Source organism: Ambystoma mexicanum, chromosome 1q (assembly GCF_040938575.1).
Source record: "Ambystoma mexicanum isolate Mex_15411 chromosome 1q, UKY_AmexF1_1, whole genome shotgun sequence".
NCBI classification, from domain to species: domain Eukaryota; kingdom Metazoa; phylum Chordata; class Amphibia; order Caudata; family Ambystomatidae; genus Ambystoma; species Ambystoma mexicanum.
The window spans coordinates 1,391,139,710-1,391,155,222 of record NC_090922.1 but is presented as its reverse complement, the minus strand read 5'-3'; the positions used below and the strand labels follow the sequence as shown (position 1 = coordinate 1,391,155,222).

At 48.5% G+C, this 15,513-nt stretch overlaps 1 protein-coding gene across 1 annotated transcript in view; it reads left to right on the top strand.

The window, feature by feature from the left end:
* LOC138548018 (cytochrome P450 4B1-like) overlaps window positions 1-15,513 on the top strand; it is a 312,989-nt gene that overhangs the window by 123,639 nt on the left and 173,837 nt on the right. The window lies entirely within an intron of this gene.

Sequence of the window (15,513 nt, the reverse complement as noted above, 5' to 3'; positions counted from 1 at the left end):
CGAACAAGGATAGCTTAAATTCCACCTCACCTCTCTTGATCCCCTTGATATCTCTATGAGCTCTGACTGCGATGGCCAGGGGTTCCATAGCAAGAACGTAAATTAGGGGGGAAAGCGGACATCCCTGCCTGGTTCCCCGCGAGAGGCAGAACGGGTCCGATAGCCTGCCATACACCTGAACCCTCGCCTTCGGGGCCCTGTATAGTGCAGCCACCCAGTCCCGTATCTGTGGCCCAAAGCCCATTCTCTGGAGGGTGAGTGCCATGAATCTCCATTCGACCCTGTCGAACGCCTTTTCAGAGTCCAAGGATAGGACGCTCGCGTCAAGATCATCCCTCTGGGCATGGTGGATCAAGTCTATAGTTTTTCGGATGTTGTCTGCGCCCTGACGACCTCCTATGAAACCCACTTGGTCTCCGTGGACCAGTTTCGGCAGGACCCCCTCTATCCGCCTCCCAATCACCTTAGCCAGGATCTTCACGTCAGTATTCAACAATGATATCGGGCGGTAGGAGGCACACTCCGAGGGGTCCCTACCATCCTTGGGGAGCACCACTATAATCGCCTCCATCATGGAGTCCGGGAGAGACCCTCCCTCCAGCACTGCGTTGAACACCTTTACCAGGTACGGGGCCAGGGTAGAACGGAACCTTTTGTAGAAGGAGACTGAGTAGCCATCCTCACCCGGGGAGGTACCCCCCTTCATGCCGCTAATCACTCGCCCCACCTCACCCTCGGTCTCCGGGCCCTCCAACCCCTCCGCCATCTCCCTGGAAAGGGCCGGGATCTGTATAGAGTCTAGAAACCCCTCGATTTCCTCCTCATCCCCGTTATATTCGGATGAGTATAGTTTTTCGTAATATCTGCGGATTGCCTCTCCTATGTGGGATGCATCGTGGCCTAGTTTCCCCTCCTCATTTTTAACTGCTCTCACCATTTTGCTTTTCTGGACCTCTCGCAGCTTCCAGGCTAGGATTCTGTCCGCCCTGTCCCCCTTCTCATAGTACCTCTGTCTGACCAGCTGGAGACTTCTCTCCAGTTCCTTCAACTGGAGCCTGTAATCGGCCAGGGCGGCCATCCTGTCACAGTCTAAGGGCTCCGCAGGGGAACCCCCTGGTTGGAATTGGGCAATTTTCTCCCTCAGGCACCTCTCCTGGATGGCCCTTACCCTCTTTTCCCGGGATCCTATTTTGATCAGGACTCCTCGTAAGGTGGCCTTGAAGGCGTCCCAAAGGGTGTGTAGACCCACCTCCCCATTGTCGTTAAACTCAAAAAATTCAGTGATGGCCTCAAGTATCTCCTGCGCTAGTACCTCATCTTTTAGTAGAAAGTCATTACACTTCCATCTCCCCCCGCGTTCACTCAGCCCTTCCCTCGCTATAGTAATTCTGACTAGGTCGTGGTCAGACCAGGGGACCGGCTCAACCCCGTAGCCAGATATAAATGGGAACAGGGACTCGTCCACCAAGATTTAGTCTATTCTGGAAAACGATGTATGGATTGCTGAGTAGTACGTAAAGGAGGGGGTCTCGGCTCTGGGGGTTGGGACCGTGTCCACCAAGCCTAGTTCTGAGTTGACCCTCTGGAAGGTTCGGGCCATGATTTCATCCGCTGCCCTCCCAGAACTGTGCTTGGCCTTCGTTTGGACCGTAAATGGCCGCTAGGGTGAGTGGGGCCCCCTGCAGGGCTCCCCGGACTAGCAGGTAGCGGCCCCCCGGGTCTTTCAATATGGTTTCTTTTTCGAAGTTGACTCCTCTAGCTAGTAGTATAGCCACTCCTCGATTCTTTCCCTTGTGGGAGGCGCTGAAGACCTCCCCAATCCCACCACCCCGCAATTTGGGTTCCTTCCCCAGGGGCCAATGGGTCTCTTGCAAGAAGAGGATGTCGAGCTTGGCTCTTCGGAACTCCCTACTAACCAGGGATCTTTTCGTGGGGGAGTTTAAGCCCCGAACATTGAGGGAGCCCACACCCAGGGCAGGCAGACTCTCAGCCATGATCTAAGTAATCTTCCCTCACGGTCAATGACTCTGTAATGCTCATTCCCGGATGCTCCTTAAATTGTGCTCTGAACTCCCCTCTTCCCCCCACCCTTCCCCCCCGGGTGGGCATGAAACAAAACCCCAACTGCCCCCCAACCCCAACTCCAAACTGAACCCCCTTAACTTTCGTGTACCCCCCTCCCCCCTCCCCGGCGTCCAGCCAAATAGTTCCGCCAACACTGACTTTTGGCCGAACCACCAGCCTGCCCCCTGTGGCCAGGCTAATCACCCTTAAAGCTGATCCTCTTGAGCCCCCCAAACCCTCCCACGGCTGCATTCCTTTTGTGAGACCCATATACTTGCTGTTCGTGGGGATGCAGATAGCGAATAAACCTCCGACTCCTCCAAGTGCCATTTTAGATCATAACAGATCGAGTCCGTTCTCAGTCCTCGGAACCGTTCCGACCGCCTTCCTTTGCTGGAGATGGAGTGTTCATTTTCCTAAATTTCCGCGTCACGGTTCTCTTTCTCCTGTCTCTCGATGGGCCGGGGTCCCCGGGTTCGCCCCCCCCCTGGGCCCGAAGGGCCCCTCCGGGGGTTCGTGTCCACCACGTATTCCTGGATCGCACCGCGGATGTCTTCTTCTGTGATCAGGGTCGATCTTTGGCCCATGTATTCGAATGTCAGGGAGAAGGGGTAGCCCCATCTATAGCGTATCCCTTTTTCCTTTAGCAGCTGCGTGAGGGGGCGGCACATTCTCCGCTTAGCCAACGTGTATGCGGAGAGGTCCTGGTATATGGAGACCTGGGCATTATTATAAGTGATTTCTCGGGCCTTCCTGGCCTCCTCCAGCACCTTAGTCTTTTCCGAGTAGTAGTGGAACCGGGCCAAGATCGAACGGGGGCCCCCCGCACTGCCCCCCGCCCTGTGCACTCTGTCGAATGTAGGCTCTGTAGTCATCTCCTCCGCAAACAGGAGAGTGATAATGTCCCGCACCGCTCTGGTGACGTCCCTCTCCGTTTCCCCCTCCATTTCGGGCACCCCGAAAATCCTGAGGTTGTTCCTCCTCTCCCTATTTTCGAAATCGTCCATCTGGCGGGCTCTCTCCTCGTCCCTCTTTTCCAGGGCTTCCAGCCTCATGTTGAGTTGCATCTCTTGGGGTGCCGAGGTTGTTTGCTGCATCTCGACCTGAAGCAATCTGTCCTCAATATTTTCCACCCTTTGGTCCATTTTTTCAAACTTCTATGCGATATCAGAACGCATGTCCCTGATTTCTTGCAAAATTGAGGCGAAGCCCCTTTCCATGGCTGAGGAGGAGGGGGCTGTGTCTTCCGACTGGGCCGTGGTTCTTTTCAGGCTTGTACCTTTGTCGCCTTTTTTGCCCTCCTGGAAGCGATATTCCTGCAGGGACTCCCGCCAGCTCATCAGGTGCCTTCCCGTGGTCCGCTGTCTGGGCCTCAATGTCCCCAGCGGGGAGACCGTTCTCCTGGGGACGTCCGCGGGGGGGCCCCCGGGACCGAGGGACCGACCACTGGGGCAGACCCGTCCCGGGCCGGCACCAGCCGGGGTTGTAGAACGTTGCAGGGGGGGCGGGCACATGCCCCACCGTCACCTGGCGGGGGCCTCACACCCTGTCCAGACTCCCCGTGGGGGATCGGGGCCTCTGCTGGGTACCCCTTGGAGGGACGCCGGGAGCCCGGTAGCCTATAGGGCCAGTTTCGTGGACTTCTTAGAGTCTGCCGGGGGGAGGGGGCGATCTAGAACCAGCGCCCGACCAGCGGTGGCCTAGCTGTTTGTCCGTGGCTTGCTTTTTCTTTTTTCCCCCTGGGGGGGGGTGGAGGGCCACCCCCGGGCGGGCACACGCCCCACCTTCGACAGGCGGGGGCCTCACACCCTGGTAACCCCCCCGTCTGATGGTGCTATTGTGTTGGGGGGTGGGGGGGTGGCTCGCACCTCCAGAGTGTTCCGGGGGTCCGCACGCCCGCGGGGAGCGGTCCCCGGGCCTCCTCAGGTTCCGCTGCCTTCTTCTTTCGTTGGGCTGTGGCAGCCCGCGTTTGAAGATCCAGGGGGGAGGGGGGCCTCCCACCCGACTCGCTCCGTCTGCCTCGGTCGATCCTCGTGGGCTGAGGGGGAGGCACGGGTCCCCAGAGCCCGCCACGGGCCCCCGGACTCCGGGTGGGTCCCGCCGTCTTCTGTTCAGGGGAGAGTCCCTGGGCTTATTCCGCCAGGCCGGGGTGAAGCGCGTGGAGAGGGGGGAGCGCGTCTCCCAGACCACAGTGGTGTCTTCGGGCCGCCGCGGCCCCGGTCCCCGCCCCTGGTCGGGGAAAAAAGGCTAGTCGAGGGGGGGAAGGCGGGCCGGGCTATGGGCCTGTCAGGCTGCGGGAGGGGCCCACCTCTCCTCCGTCTCTGCGGCCTTCCGGGCCGCGCTCCTCACCCAGTGCGGGGAGTCCCGGGTCCCGATCTTCCGTCTTCCCGAAATCGTTGGGGTGGGCCCGCCGGGGGGGCTTGGGGGGGGCTTAATCCCTTGCCGAAGCCCGATCACGGCTGGAGCTACGCACTCAGGCAGCCATTGCCTGTGCGCCCCCTGGTGGCCTCCCTGTAACACATTTCTAAGGTGTTTCACATGATCCTCCCAGGTGGCACTAGAAACTGCTATATCATCCAGATATGCTAGACAGAATTCATCCAACCTATTAAGGACATGATTCACAGGTCTCTGAAAAATGCCAGTTGCATTTTTCAAGCGATAAGGCATTACCCTGAGCTAGTAAAGACCCTCTGGAGTTGAGAATGCTGTCTTCCCCTTGGCATGTTCTGCTATGGGTATTTGCTAATACCCTGCAGTGAGGTCAAATGTGCTGAGGTACATGGAGGCACCCAAAGTATCCACTAGCTCATCAGTTCTGGGAAAAGGGTGTGCATCTGTCTTGGTGACAGCATTCAGAGCCCTGTAATCCACACAGAACCTCAACACAGAGGAACTAAAACCACAGGGCTGGACCAAGGACTACTGGAGATTTCAATCACATCAGGATATAACATCTTATTGACCTCTGTCTTATTTATTTTTTATTTATTTTTTGTATTTGCAAAGCGCACTAACAGCCTGAAGGCATCAAGGCACTATTGCAGGAAGGTGTCTTAGTTACAGGAAAATTCTTTGCTCAAGGTTACAAAGAGTGTGTAGCATGGATGTTACAAGTTACATTGACAGGTGATTACCAGTTACATTGGTAAACAGTTGTGTCAAGGTACAGAAAGTAGAAACCGACAGTATAGGCTAGTTATACGAACAGCAAAGTGTATAGCACTTTCCTGAAGGATATGTGTGTGTCTATGTGTGAGTCTCAATATAAGATCTTACCTTATCCAACATCCTGTATCCCCTACCTTTAGTAGACACACTATCTCCTGTGTCAATGTCATGTTTGCACCAAGGTGTCAAACCAGGAGCTAGGGAAAACAAGGGGGAGAATTGCTTCAGCAAACCTCTCACTTCATCTTGTTGAACATAAGTCATGTGAGGGGCCAAATGGACACCCTCAAAGGAGCTGTCTGAAGGACTGCCCTGGAACAGATCAGGAAGAGGTTCTGACTCTTTCTCCTCGATATCTGAATCCAACAGCAGCTCAGCTATTTCAACTCTTGGGATAAAAGCCTTCAGCCTGTTTACATGGAACACTTTTGGAGCCTGTCTAGCCCTTCCAAGGTCCACTACATAGTTAACTTCACCCAGTGACTCTACCACTGTGTAAGGGCCTGATCATTGTCCTGCAAAGCTTTAGGCCTTATATGATTCATGATGAGGACTTGCTGGCCTCGTGGGAAGTTGATCAGGGAAGCCTTCTGGTCATACCAATGTTTCACCAGAGCTTGCCCAGCCTTCAAATTCTCACTAGCCTGACCCATCAGGAGTACCATTCTTTTTCTGAGTCCTAGCACATAGTCCACTACATTGGTAGTGATAGGGGGAGTAGGCATCCCCCACCCTACTTGACTATATATAGCAAAGGGTTCCCTTAGAGGGTGACCAAAAAAAATCTCAAAGGGGCTGAATCCAGCACCCTCCTAAGGTACCTCTCTGTAGGCAAACAACAAGCATGGTAATAGAAGGTCCAATTTTCTTATTTGGGTTTCTTCCAGAGCCCCTATCCTACTTTTTAAAGTTCTATTAAACCTCTCAACTAGATCATTGGTTTTGGGGTGAAACACTGAGGAAAACTTGTAAGTAACCCCACACTCATTCCACATGGCCTGCAAATACTTGGACATAAAGTTGCTGTCCTTATCAGACACACATTTTTTAGGGAAGCCAACCCTAGTAAATATGCCAAGTAAAGCTTTTGCAACTGACTTGGCAGTCACTGTCTTCAATGGAATGGTCTCAGGATATCCGGTGGCATGGTCGACCAGCACCAGGATAAACCTATTGCCTGAGAATGTTTGGGGGTCAAGGGGACCATGTCTGTCCCTACCCTCTCAAATGGTACCCCCACAACTGGGAGTGGTACTAAAGGAACTTAGATTGTTTTGCCACTTTTCCCAGATAACTGGAATGTGGCACAACTACTGCAATCACTTTAAACTTACACCCCCATCTTGGGCCAGTAGAAGTGCATGGATAACCTTTGCTTGGTTCTCTTGATAGCAAGGTGGCCAGCAAGGAGGACTTCATGTGCCAGCTGGAAGAGGAAGGGTCTTACAGCAAGGGGAGCCACCAACGTCCTATGGTCTCCTTCTGTAGACTCTGTGGGCTAACTGTAGAGGAGTCCATCTTCCCAATTAATCCTGTGCTTCCGAGGAGGTTCACCCTCAAGCTGGCCTGTCTACTTAGGCCTTCCAAAGATAGGCACTCACCTTTACTGAACTCAGCCCTATCAGGACCACGTTCCACCAACAATCTCTGGAGTTTAGTATTGAGAATTTCAGGCAACACCTCTTCCTCGTTAGGTTCAGGTGTTTGACCAACTACCTCCACCTCAGTGGTAGGTGAGTTATGGGGAATATTTTCTTTCCCTCTTCTGTCTTTTTTGACTCCTTTACCCTTGGGTTCCCCCTTGGCTTGGCTTGGCTTTCATCTTGGCCAATGCAGCTCTGGGTTGTGAGCTTGTGCATGGTCTCTCTGCTGTGTCACCCACAAGATCTAAGTCTCTGAGATCATTCCCTAACAGGACCTTACCTGAGACTTACCTCTGAATGCTCACTGGAATCCTGACCATAGTACCATTGATAGTAAGATTTACAGGCATTACTGGGAATTTGAGAGGGGAGTCATCAGCTAACTTGGTGGGAATCAAATGAGCGCTGGCAAGTTCCTCGGGGTCTACCAAGGTAGAATCCACCACTGGTCTGCTGGCCTCACTATCCCTTAGGGCAGGAGTGTTAACTCCATTGATGAGCACACTGTCCTTAAAGTAGTGCTTGGTGTTATCTGGAATGCTAGCATAAGCCTCTGAGACTTAAGGCTCACAGGAATCCAGGGAAACTGGGACTACCTCGGATTCAATCCCACTGGGGAAGGAGTCTAAGGAGAAGGATGCCCCTGTGATCTCTTCCTCCTCATAGGAGGGGAAGGCCAGACTCACAGAGTGGTCCCCAAGGTTTTGACCTTACATCTGGGGCCTCCCTTCACATACAATTTGATCCACAAGCCACACAAGAACCACTGGGTCTTGGGACATAGGGATGGTTACTTTAACCAGAGTTCTGCTTCGAAGGATAACTTCCACTACCCTGTACATTCTCTTGGGACTTACCCTTGATTTTTTTTTTGTGGCCCTTTTGGGAGGAAGTTTTTATCAGATGCCCCACCCTCTTTAGCTTTGGAGTTTTCCCCCTCCTCCTGCTTACAAGGAGTAGTCTTGTCCTTATGGGACACTCTGTGTGACACTCATAAATCTGCTGCCATGGCCAACTTCTTAGGATCGAACTCCTTAAATCGGCCAAATGCTGCTTAAGCCCAGGGGAACAAGATGCACAAATATATTCAAGCATGACTAAAGAAATCATACCCTCAAAGGTGGATACCTTATAGCCTTCAACCCAGCCAGTCACGTTCTTCAAGGAATCAGTAACATAGGACACCCAAGTGTTGCCTTCTTTCTTCTTGTACAATCTAAACATCTTTAAGTATTGGGCAGGAGTCTTCCCAAACTTTAAGATGAGAGTTTGCTTTAATTTTACAAAGTCTACTCTTTCAGCCTTAGACATTTCCATAATAGCACTGTGGCCAGAATGGGGTAGTCGACTGAGCAACCATGCAATCTTGTCAGCATATGCAACCGCTTGAACTTCACATGCATACTCAAATTCAGTCAACCAGTCCATAATGTCATTCTACTCATCATATGCACTGAGCATATCTTTAGGAAACCTTGGATGAGAGGTGGACCCAAACCCATGTCCAGGTCCCTTGGATGAGCCATTTCAATCCTCAAGCTTGGCCATATCCAACAGGTGATCCCTGTCCTTCTGTGTTTCTACCTGCTCTACTTTCAGCTTGGCCATGGTAAATTCAAGCTCCTTCTGCTTAAACAGCAGTTCTTGCTTCTTGAATTCAGGCATGGCCTCAGCATCAGAGCTGGCAGAGGAAACTTGGGACATCACATCATCTCTGTCATCATGGGTGCCATGGACAAGTGCAGCGACAGAACTGTCAGTTCTGTTAGTGAGAGCAGCCCCACCACCTTCTGCACTGTCATCTGAGGTAATGGCATTGAGTTGTGACTCTTGCCAATCAATGATCCTTTGGATCATTTCACTCTGTGTACCTTGAGCAGGCAAGCCTCTCTCAGTACACAGCTTTCTGAATGTGTCTGATCTAGAAGCATTTAAGGTTATGTCTGTAACTGTTTCCATATTATAAGATAGGTAATTTGTTCTTTAGAGTACTTTACTACTAAGGTCACTATGAGGAAGTGTAATCTGAGTACCTTTACCAGTGTGCAACACTGGATACCTTCGATCCTATCCCACCATTGCCACCAATTTGTTAAGATGGATTTCTGAACTCTGACTTGCTGATCTTTGCGTGTGTTTGATTTAAAAGGCCTTTAATAAATGTTTATCTATTTTTGATATACACTGGACTGAGAGTAATTTGTATTGTCCTTGAGGGTGTGTGCTCCTTTTTGGCTTTTGTTATTTATTTTTTATTTGTGTATTTTAGTTCAAAAAAACTTTTTACACATATTGATTAAAAGGAAACAGACATAATACAGTTATTACAACAATCAAAGATATTGTCCAACAAATGTTCATCATTCCATAAAAACCTACACCGCTAAAATATGATACACACAAAAATACAATTGCAAACATGACATAGTTTTCTAAAAATCACTCCCATTTCAAATAAAATACACAATACCTATATGGATACAAAAACAAAATACTAAATATATATCCCTTTCAGATTGACAAAGCAGTGTACATTTGGTTCCTTCAGCATACCAAAGAAAATACTAACTACTGAGAGAATGTTCTACACCTAATACATAATATGCTTCGTATGAAAATATGCTATCGGTACTCTTAAATTCCAAACAGGTGGGGTTAGCTGTGTAAGAATCACCTAACCTGAACAGACATTTTCATCTGCAGCTTCGCGGACCTACAATAACTTCTACGGCATGAAACTCAACAAATTTAGAGCCAAAAAAAAATGCACAACATGATTACAAATCATGTCTATCATGAGTGGGCATTAGTGCCTGTAAATCAAGTTCAATTTTCATTAAAAAACGACACAGCGAAACATGAAGGAATTGTTGGGACTAGCCATACACTTAGACCATAATAGTTCTCTGCCTAAAACCGTAAACCTTACATTTTGTACACCCAAATGATAGTCTGTGCACTTCATAATGTTGGCAATATATAACAAGATGTTTGATCGGTTCTAACTGTTCAGGAATCATACACAATCTACATCTGTCCCCTATATTATGAGACCAATGCTTTGTGCGCTCCAGAGTTGAAGTTGATTGAGTCTAAATTTCATATATACTGTACGAAACTTATTGCATGGAAAGCAGACAATGTAGAGCAATCAAGGACATCTTTGGTGGGAAAATTGCACAAATACACAGTACATTTGGTATCTCCCTAGCTCATCATGTGCGTTCACCCATAGTCCCATTTATATCCATTTGTTTTTGCAAAGGTAGGACGTAGCCATAGAACATCTTTAGAGATATTGATTTTGAACATAAGTGCATCCATGTTTTTTGGAAGACGACTGTACTTTTGTTTCGGACAGCATTATCGCAAATTCTTGATACAAGGAGTTTCTCGGGGGAAATAACATCTTGGAATAAAAACTTAACTGTCTCCACTGGAAACGTGCGGCTAAACAAGAAAGGCACAGTTCAATACGAATGCAGGAGTTCGGCACCAACTTAGACAAGCCAAGAGCCTGTTTCCATATGCAAGCTTGCAACGTATTCAATAAGGTGCCAATGTCATGAAGACACAAATCTAGACCATACAGTAAAACGGCCTCCATTTTAAGCAGATAATACTGCAAAGCAGGGTTGAGAGAAAATGTGCATAATTTTGTCATTATTATTTTCAATTGTGATTTTAACGGTCTCAAACTCTGACATAATGAAGAATGCCAGTTAGCGATCGACGATATATCAGACAGATCATATCTCAAATATCTGACAGCCGTCAGTCTTTCCATAGGTACTGAATCGAATGTCCATTTGAAAGGGACAATTTTCTTTCTATTAGACAATACTAATATTTTTGACTTCATGACATTTGCACGTAGATTGTGTGTTTGCGCATATTGAGAAAATGCCTGTAATTTGTTTTGGAGGCCAAACAGGGTTTTGTCAAATAACAAAATGTCATCCACAAACGCCAACAAATTGAGTCTAAGATTACCTCATTTCATTGGAAAAGATGTAATTTGGCGCCATATCTGATCGATGTCTGCTAAATACAGATTAAATAAAGTGGAGGCATGACTGCACCCCTGCTTTACACCAATAAATGTCTTGATTTTTCAGTTAAATCCCCTGCTGGGTAATGCATACCTTATAGAATGTATTACGATGAAACAAAGCTATTACGTGGACTAAGAATGGTAAAAATCCCATCTCAAGCATTTTAGACCACAGCAGGTTCCGAATCACACAGTCGAAGGCAGAGCTAAGATCTAACGCAGCCTTGTATACTGCCCCTGAAGATGCGTTTTTAACTCCAGCTAGGACATGGGCCAACACCATAGCATTTAGTGCAGTATCCATGTACTTCCTGAAGCCGGTCCGATATTGTGATAAAATATAATTTTTGTCTATATGAAGCTCCAATTCGATTAAAATCAGAATGGTGAACACTTTGTATGATGCATCCATCAACGCTGTGGGGCGATAATTAGATGGTTCTGACGGAATGCCCTTTTTAGGGATAAGAATAATAAGTGACAATTCCAGGAGCATGGAATCACACCAGTATTGACTATATTCGGATATTTCAGTTTCAAAATACCTGCTCAGAAATGCGCATTAGTTTTAAGCGCGCAGGTCGGTATACCATCCGGTATGCCATCCGGCCCAGCAGCCTTCGAGTAATTCCGTTTTTGTATAGCACCAGCTATGTCTTCTATTGACCAGTTGGTTTGAGGAAAGAAATTAAGCTGCTTTATTTGGAAGACATCATGCGTGAATTTATCCAGCAATTTGAAGGCTTCCGATATATACTGAGTCCATGAGTCAGCCGAAATAGCACATCCCAAAGCATCCATATTGTGGCGAGGTTTGTCTTTCAGCATACTCCATATCCTTTTGGTGTTGTGGTTACAGATGTGCTTAATCATGGCCTGATTCGAGGCTGAACGAGCCTTGTGTCTATATATCTTAGAAGCATTTCTGTAATTAAGTGATATACGTTTTTTAACAGAGCACACTTACTAAAGCAAAGATGTAAACTTTTCAGCACCCTGAAGTCTTTGTTTTTTTGCCGCTTTAACTCAGCTATTCTCTCTGCGTAGACATAAGGGTGACAAACAGATTCAAGCGACTTTGTTCGCATGATTTGTATAAGTTCCTCACGAATAATATAATTATTGAAAGTTTCAATCCAAGCTATACCCCATGGGCGTTGCTAGGGGGGGGGCTAATGGGGCTATAGCCCCTGATCTTTTGGTTGTAGCCCCAGATAGAATCTCAGGAGCTACAGCCAAAAGACTAGCTAGCCCCCAGTCCAAACAGTTCCGACATCAGCTTAGCCCTGGGTCTTTTCCAGACCTAGCAACTCCCCTGCTATACCCTGCACAGGATAATGATTGTTCACATCAAATCTTTTGCTGCACCCTAAATTCACCACCAACTGCCTAAATAAAGTTTTTTCCAATGGACAGAATGTGTGGTGCTCTCTACTTCGACCAAGCACAATTCAGGCACCCCGTCACACAGCTTAACAGGATACATCAATTTAATTGAGGTTGATATGATGCAGTGATCACTAAGCCCAACATCAGTTATATCACCTCTAACCTCTGTAGAAATCAAGTTAGAAGAAATAAAAAAATAATCAATACATGAACATGCAACTCCTCTATGCCATGTATACGTCAACCCGTCCTGACGGAATTTAACTTGTGTAATATTTCATGAATCACAATAGTGAATCTGTCGATGCCCCAATTGCAAAGCTACGCAATTTTAGTTACTAGCGTTGGATCGATGGGATGCGTTAATAAACAGTATGCAATTCAATTTTAAGTCGCCTCCCATAATGATGTGACAGCACTTAATGGCACTTCCGGGTGCGCGCGCGGGTGTGCATACCCATGCCGTTATATGCAGAATCACGCGTCGTCAGTGGGCGGGACAGGGCATGACATGTATTTGAACTGGAAAGGAGAAGCAAAGGAATCAGAGGTAAGTACTCGAAAGAGCCTGAGCTTGAGTCCAACACGCGTAGGAGCATGAGTCCAGCACTGACATAACAGTAAAGTTAGTAAATGTTTAATTGTAAAGTCTATAGTAACTCCCACCGAGTTATGGTGCTGTGGCAGTAAGAGTTCTTCTTCTTACAGATGCAGCCTGAGTTCAACCATCCTGAAGCAAAAAGGGTAACCAGCAGCAGTGTCTTCCAGCGAGACCAGCCAAACAGCACTTACTGGCACTTCCGGGGTCCACGCGCGGGTGCACATACCTGTGCCGTTATGTGCAGAATCATGCGTTGTCAGTGGGTGGGACGGGGCTTGGCATGTATTTGAATTGTAAAGTGAACAGTAACTCCCACCGAGTTACGGCGCTGTGACAGTAAGAGTTATTCTTCTTACAAACGCAGCCAGAGTTCAACCATCACGAAAGCAAAAAGGGTAATCAGCAGAAGTGTCTTCCAGTGAGACCAGCCAAACAGCACTTGCTGGCACTTTCAGGGTGTGCACCTGTCGGCTTTTGATCACCCTCATCCCTCCTGAGTCCTAGTCTTGACTGCCGCCAATGCTACCTTGATTGGTCTGGCTTGTCCAGAGGGTTACCCTGTTCCAAGAAACTAGACTGGCCTTCTGAACCTATGTCCACAGGTCAGAGTTCAGAAATCCATCTTAACACTATGATGGTCAGGACTGTAGTTTAACACATCTGGAGGGATACATTTTGCAGATTCCTGATACAGAGAGATACATTATAACCCTTTTGGGACCAGATTATCTAACATTTGCACCTGGGCAAAAGAAATTGCAAATGCACTTAGCACCCTTATTGCTGCTTATGTAAAACAGAATGAAGCAAACAATCTGTATTATTGATATTGATATTGATATTTTATTTCTATTGCGCTCATATACAAGTGTTTCAGAGTGTGACAAGGCAAGGGAGGTGAACTGGGGAGAGGAAAACAACAATCGTTCTAGGCTCGGTGACATTGAGAACGCGCAAGTGCATGGGAGGGGGCGGGGGAGTACATGGAAGGGGGAGAAGTGGAAAGTGCAGAGCGAAGGAGAAACAGATAAATAATAAATACATAAATAATAACGGCAACAAACAGCGATAGTGCAGCCACTAATTGTCAAGTGCTAGCTTTAAGGCAGTAGACAGGGTAGGTCTGATAAGTGCAGGAAGAAAAAGGGGGGCTGTATGGGTACAGATACAGACCCCAGTGCAAGGGGTGGCTAGGAGGCAGTGCAGGAGGGTGGAAGGGTGAGCAGGTACCTGGACCGGTGGTCAGAGGGTGGCCAGGTGCACGGTGCCAAGAGAGAACAGATCAGCAGGGGAGAGGGTGAGCGAAGGCAGAGGAAAAGAGGAAGGTCTTGAGGTGCTTCCGGAGCTAGAGATGGTTCTCCTCAAGTTTTAGAGTGGCAGGGAGGCTGTTCCAGAGGGAGGCCCCAGCCGAAGACAGAGATCTACCCCCAGCTCGTTTCTTTGAAAGACAAGCTCAAGAGGGGAGGTATTTGCGGAGGAATAGCTGTATTTTGGACCCAGGCACCAGAAAGCCTTGTGGACAATGCAGAGGGTAATCCTTGCATCCACTGGGAGCCAATGGAGGGATTCCAGAGCTGGAGAGATACAATCCCAGGGTTTGAGGCTAAGAACAAGTCTCTCAGTCCTGTTCTGGATTAGCCGCAAAGGGCGGAGAGTAGAGGCAGGTAGTGTCATGATTCCTGCCCCTCATGTCCCCAGCCCTCCAAGATGTCAGGCTGGAGCCAGGCCACAATCACCTACATGGCCCTCAAGGGCCTCTCCATCCCTCCAAAGACCCACTTGGAGTCAGACTTGGCGCTTGTGGCACCAGACTCACTCATTCCCATAGGATAACATTGGGGATTGGACTTGTAGTGCATTGATGGGGACAAGATGGATGCCCACACATATTTCGGTTCCCAGAACTGCATGTGCAGTCTAGTCTTTTGGGTGTGGTTCAGCCCAGCGACACCTGGGATACCCAGAGACTATTTAAGCCACGACCAGGCTGAGAAACATGCTTTGCGTTTTCTGCACCTGCAGCGTGACACTCACTGTGTTCGGATCGGTCTCCAGTAGGCCTGCATCTTTCTTCTGTGCTCAGCTCCTGCAAGAACAAGAACACCGTTAGGAACAGCCTTACCTTGCGGCGCTTCTGCCCATCATTCATCGCTCCTTCTGTTCTGCGGGCATCTTCGGCGGTGTCATTCCCATCCCGGCACGCCACTTCCTAAGGAAAAGGGAAAAGAACAGAAAAATGGCATTAGTAAGCATTCTGCAAATGTTCGCTTATTTTTTAAAGACTGTACGAGTTTCAAACGCTTACCTGAATCCCAGCCGCTCTGGGGGAACTCTGTCTCTGGAACTTTTCATCCATCTGCAAGAGGGAAAAGACACTCCAGGTTAGCGTGGAAACATCTAGAGGCGCCGCATACCGCGCTTACTCACCACATTTGTTCTTCATAACCGGCATCCACACTGAAAACGTCGCGGCACCTAAAAGACACAGAAAAAGAAATCAGTTCAATACAAATACGAAAGGGGTGCATCGCGCTTTGTGCTCTCACTCACCTTCAGCGCTACTCATCTCAGCAGCACGCCGCAATCCCCGG